Genomic DNA, 6767 nt, shown 5'->3' on the forward strand with positions numbered 1-6767 from the left:
AGTCAATTAAGCAACACTTCCTAGCATAGGATAAAGGAGTCTTCTTTTTCATTGCAACATAATCAAAAGAGAAAGATATCAAAAGACTTAAAAAATGTTTACTTACTCTTTTGGGCTAATGCGTGCATGTGCAACCTCTGTCACTCCAGAGGGTGTCATTTTGGTGGTCTTCTTGCCCTAGCCTGTAAATGATATACATTTTTGAAAAACATCATTGCCATTTTTTGGATTTTCAATTGTTGCTATCTCAAGCCCTTGTGCGTGAAATACTGCTCTGTCTGAGATAGTGCAAAAACGATACTTTGCTTGTATGCGTCAGGTGCCAAGTCGCAATCGAAGCTCCCTTTTGATGGCAGCCCTTCAGTTTTACTATTGTCAGTAGCATCGAACTCTTCCTATCAATTGCCAAGGTCACAATCAAAACATATATAATACGAATTCATAATCAAAACACATTCTCATTTAGCATTGCTTTCAAGAATATCTTCCAAATGAGTTGAGTAAGGACAGTCATTTTGGCAATTTTAGCCACTTTGATTTGTTTGGACCCCTAATGTTCAAAGCCCTCTCTGCTACTAGATGTGCTCTGCCAACCCTAGCTTTCTCATCATGAATATATCATGCGCAGTGGTGTGAGGGACTGAAACCCTTGTGGCCCTGTTTAACACTCCGATGTAATATACATTGTCAAAAATAATAAGATGCATTTACATTTGCAAAAAACAGTTGGATTTACTTGTTTATCATTCCCAAAACCAATAGAAACTCCGTTGTCTCATGGGGTTGAAAATTGACAAGCACACACTCCACCCTTGGTGCCTTCTTGATTGGGATGTCGTTCTTGTTCATCCATCGCATCCATGCCTCCAATTTGTGATTTCCATCCCAAACCACAAAGTACCTCTCGACCATGTGATTAAGCTTGGGGATTAGACGAAGCTCCTCGTCCAAGTCATATGACATTGCAAGATCTCTCGAAGTGTGACCACGACAAGAGAATTGCTTGTGATCATCCCTAGAAATCCGCTCACTTACAATAAATCTTGCCATGATTGGTTGGTAACTTTTATTTGCAATGGAGAGTTGCAAATCCACCACATGGTCATCATGCGTGCCGATGGTGGGGTTCAAAAGAAGTCGACGTAGAGGTAAGCACGGAAGTTTGCCATCATAGGAAGCTCTATTAGAATCCACCCAACCCAAGGAAATATGCTTGTCGACCACATTTCCAAATGCTTCATTTCCTATGTCTTCGGTTGTGGTAGCAATTTTCACACGCTGGCTCAATTCTCCACTTGATTGTGTTGTTCCACTCACATCGAAGAAAGTGGGATCAAGGGAAAGCTTGACATAGAAATTAGTGTAAGATAGGGAAGTAGAGATGAAGAGAAATAGAGAACTTGAAATAAGAAGATATGAAGAGCTAAGATCTTGAGAATGATAAGCAAAAGAGTTGTTGTTAAAAGCTCTTTATAAAGTTTTCAAATTAAAAAAATTATATATATATTTTTTAAAATATTCAAATTCTGTGTATGTGTGTGTGGGAGGTGGGTGCGCGTGTTTGTGTGTGTGTATGGTGGATGTGCATCCACACACACACACCTACGTGGGCATGTGTGTGTGTATGGGGTGGGGGGGGCAGGAGAGGGCGACACGCTGCCATGCGGTGGTGTGTATCCCCGCGTGGCCCCATGGTGCTTGGCGCATGGGGACATGCTCCCCATGTGAGAAGGGTTCATGAGCGATGCGTAGCCCAAGGGCCAAGCGTCGCCTAATGGCAGACCACGTGGCCATGGAGCGGTCACGCAGGCCGCCTCATGGCCACTTGGTCTGCCACGTAAACTATCGACAACCGACGATATACGTGGACCTGCCACGTGACCATTGCGCTACCACGTTGGCGACACGACGGCCAGGTGGAATGCCACATGTACTGTCACTGGGCGACAATACACGTGGCATCTTTTTGGGGTAACATGGCATGCCACATGTACTATCGTCCCCAGTGACATTACACATGGCATGCCACCTGGCCACCGTGCTGCCGACGTGGCAGACCACGTGGCATGCCACATGTACCATCCGTTGGTGATGGTACACATGGCAGACCACGTGGCCATGAGGTGGCTTGCGTGGCCGATCCATAGCCACGTGGTCCACCACTGGGCAATGTGTGGCCCTTGGGCTATGCGTCGTCTAGTGACCCTTGGCGCATGGCCAAGCACCTGGGACCCACTCGGAGACACACGCCACCACGTGACAGGGCATGGCCACTACCCCCCTTCGCCCACACACCCCCCACCCACACCCGGGCGCCCCCCACCACACAAACACACACTCACACCGAGGGTGTGTGTGTGTGTGTGTGTGTGGAGGGGGGGGGGCGGGGAGGGGGCGGCATGCGTGGGCCAAGCGCTACCACAGGGCCTTTGGCGCATGGGGAAGGGGTCACACGCCACATTTGTGGCAGTGTGTGCCGCCCTCGCTCTCCCACACACACACACACACCTCACACTGAATGTGGGTACTTGTCACACACACATATTCGCGTATGCACACTCACAAAAAAAAAAAAAATTATATATAATTTTTAAAAATATTAATTTTTAATATTTTTTTAAATAGTTTTGTTAAATTATTAAAATATTATAAAATTAAATTTATAATACCGGTTATATTATTAGACGTGAGTATATAAACAATTTGTTAGTTTTTATAATGCGATCTTATGCTTAATTATTTGTTTAGCTTATGATTATGGCTTGTTTTTTATTTTTTCTTGATAAAGAGCTTTCTTATCCTTTTTACAATGGTAAATTTATAATATCTGAATCATTTCTTTTTGAAATAATTTCTCCAATGCAGTTTACAACTTTAAATATAGTGATCGAAGTTGGTGCTATTGAGATGATGCCTCTTGAAAGGACGCTCAACAATTTGGGTGAATTCATCTATGTACTGGATGAACAGCTTTCACGAAATACAAAGTCAATGTATCCCATCAAGCACACTATGCAGCTCACCTAGCATGACTCCCATTGCCATTGTGGATAGTCCATTAGAGGTGCACTGCGCTCAAAAGGAGTTAGTAGATCTTTGCACCCCGCCTCAAGTTTTGCTTCCAAATAGCTTCAAAAGGAGTACAAGACAAAAAAATTAACAACCTAAAAAGAAGGGCACACTACAAAGCTTTCAATTCAAATACAACAAGTGTAACAAGTTAGAGAGATTCCAAGGGCTTACAATGGTGATCTTGTTTTAGAATTTCTACCTACCATGGGGAGGTTGCACCATATGATTGCAATGGAGTATAAGTATAATCCTCATTTGTGGTCGAAGCCACAAACGTCCAATATAGTTTTCCCGGGTGTAGTGTGTCTTAGTCATTGCCTAGGATCTCTGAAGTGCATGAATGAACAATGTGCCCGCTTGGCTAATTATCATATTTCCAATACAAGACATTTCAACGTGTACATACAAAAGGAAACTGCACCCGGACAATATTATAAGATTGGAGATAAGAGCCTTACATGCCACTTTTGCAAGGCAATTGCTTCTTGTACTACAACATGTGATTGTCTAGTATACTATGTCATCGTGGCACAGATAGATACGATGATGTGCGCAGTGGCACATCCAAAACACTAACAGAAAACACCAAGGTGATGGTGCAAAGGATTTTGACTATTGACCCACATGCAGGAGCAGGAAGGTTCAAATGTGTATGGCAAAAAAAATTATAAGTACAACACTTCTTCGCAACAACACCAAATGAAGGAATTTTAGGGGAGCAACAACTATTTGCAATTGCTGAGGAGTTGGGGCCATTGGTGCAAGATAATTGGTATGTGCATTTCCTAGATTCTTATTTCAATGCAAAACTCTATGCTAATTTATTTTTTCTTTGAACACTATGAATGTTGTTAGGTTTTGAAGGTCGGTATCTAGTTTACGAAGAGGGGTTGACAAAGAATCTTTTGGCATTGATGCACTCCTAAAGCTAAAGCGAGACTGCACATATGACTTTTTCCACAGAAGCAGGTTTCCTAGTCAAGGTACGGAGGGAGAGAAATGTTATGTTTTCAAAATATCCACAGTTGGTCCAGCATCCGGTGTGGACCTGGTGAACCGAATGAGATAAGACAGGGATGGCAATCTTCGACGTGCGTGGATCCAGTTTGATCACAACAGACGTGTTGATGATGGGGCGACTATGGCCTATCATGTCTATGATCCAAGGTACATGGCGCACCTTGACAGCATTGTGGGTTGCCTTTGACTCTCTCTCTCTAACAATTTGTTTGTAGCATGCCGGACCTTTTGACTATTGTAACTTGTGAAATGAAAGAGGAAGACATGGAAACGCAATGTCTATTTTGGGAGTGCCTCAATGATGTAATGCTATCATGTGGGTGTGACAGAGCTAATTTCTTTGGCTCATGGCGGATGAAACTCAAGCAAATTGGAATGCAATTTGAATTGTTTTCAATGGTGGCGACAAGACCAATACAATGAGCGGTCAAGAGCATTCTTGTCTTTTCCATTGGAAGCAAAGCTTGAATCAACACACAATGAAATATGTGGCGCAAGCTTCTCAATATACACACAAAGAAATGTGTGAGAAGTGGAGGCAAGAACCAACAAAAGAGGCTGCAGTAGCAGAGGCTTGTCTGATACGCCAATGGTGGTGTAACGGTCATTGCATAGACCGTAACATCCATACATGGATTCATGGCTTAGTTGGTGGGAAATTCATATTGCACATTGAGGTGGCATTATGACGTGTGTAGAAAGAAGCTCTGATGGACCAAACACTCCACGCACAAACCTTGTCGAGAGTAAGCATGGCAACTGGCTAGCAGGGGAGGGTTTTTGTAAACGCATTTCATTATATGATGCATGTACAACCGACCTTGAAAATTCCATGTTGCAGAGCACAAAAGCCATTTCATACAGCCATGGAAAACAGATTGGGAAGGGTCCATCGATACAAAAGCTTGCAAAGTGCCATGAAAAATTTCCTAGTCAAGTAATAAGAGCCGTGAACGAGGCTACCAAGGGCACTCCAATGTATAAACAACCGACTCCATTGACAAGAGATAAGGAGACATCAAGGCAAAAATGCAAGCCAAATGAGGTTATCAATGTGGAAGATGATGCATCGCATAGGCCTCAGTACAACTTGGTCACCAAAGATCGCAAGAAGTGTGGAAGACCCCGTAAGATCAACTTTGCATAAGCCTAGGGATATCACAAACCCCAAAATGAAGTAAAGGTTCGGGTGGGCAGTATATAGCGGAACGCAAGGTCAATTAGGCTATGTGGGCCATACGCCGAACTCCACAAGGTAGTAGAGTCACATGTAGCGGCACTTCAAGAGGAAGACGAAGGTGTGGAAGCAACATTGTAGGTTCAAGCCTCGGTATACCGGTCCCATCTTTCGAAGGATATCAAAAGCATCCAAATGGTGTGGTGCACCAATGGTTTTGTTTTTATTTGGATTATGTCTTGCATTGCCACATAGTATACCAAAACATTGAGTGGCAGTCTCACCATCCACCACACACTTGGCCCGTGCATGTGGGCACCAATCTATCTGAGGATGAGGTGCAAATATTGCATGAGAAGGTTTTATATAGTGGAGTTCAGGAAAGAAGGAATCTCTAATGTAACGCCGGTTGTTCCTGTACAAAATATGACCAACTCTCCCTTCAAATCAAAAGATACATCCACTCCTCAAAGCAGTGCACGAGCCACAGTGCGAGATGGTGTGCGTGTACGATATTGCAATTTCATTTCCGAGGACACTGCTCGCAAGGTTAGTTTAGCCTAGCACTGAGAGCTAAGGTCGTAGAAGAGATATGTCCGGAAGATGATGTTCATGAGGTCTTCAAAGTAGAGTCCAAAAGTAAAGATGGTCATGTCGGGTTGTACAATGTTTGTATTTGCAACCAGCCATCGTACACATGTCCAGACTTCATGGAATGTGTGCCAAAGAAAAAACCATATCTTGCATGTAAACATTTGTATTTTATTTATCTGCGTGTGCTAGGGTTAAGCCAAAATGAGAACATGTTTATTCATCAACCAATTCTGGCAGATGCTGATATCTTTAGGGCACTGAGTCGAGGCCGCGGACCTATCCACGCATGGATGCATAGCATTTGTCATTTCTCACTTTTTGTATGTTAATTCACAAAATGGACAACTCTACCAGGTTCTAATTTTATTTTATGATGGACACATTTCGGTACATTGTTTTGCATGTTTTTTTAATTTTGGAAAGTGGTTGTTTATGTGTCACAATGTGAATAAAGTAATAATATAATATTCCCACAATTGATATAAATTGGCATTGCCTGAATTATTTTTGTGAAAGCATTCACTAGCTACCATAGCGCACTTCTCTTACTTTTCACGATATCCGAGGATCTTGAGAATAGAATCAAGTCTGCGTGGGATGCCATAGAAGTCATTCCCAACAGAGAGGCGTTGTATGGAGTCGAATGGTTTAGGGAGGCTTTGAAGGAAACAATCAATGTGTATCGCCTCTATCATTGTTGCACATAACTCAATATGCGGACCTTGCTCAGCTTGAAGGAGAAGGAAAAAATTCCTTTCTCTTGTTGGAAGAAGATTGGGCTCATCATAGAGGAGGATGAGGAGCAAATGATGTAGCAGCTAGGGAACATGGTGAATCTTCTTTTGCCACTCGAGGGCAGCACAACTACTCCTAAAATTGGGCTTTCCAGAAGATGAAAGCTTCT

Source organism: Adiantum capillus-veneris, chromosome 22, assembly GCF_014529385.1.
Source record: "Adiantum capillus-veneris isolate H3 chromosome 22, ASM1452938v2, whole genome shotgun sequence".
Taxonomy (NCBI): domain Eukaryota; kingdom Viridiplantae; phylum Streptophyta; class Polypodiopsida; order Polypodiales; family Pteridaceae; genus Adiantum; species Adiantum capillus-veneris.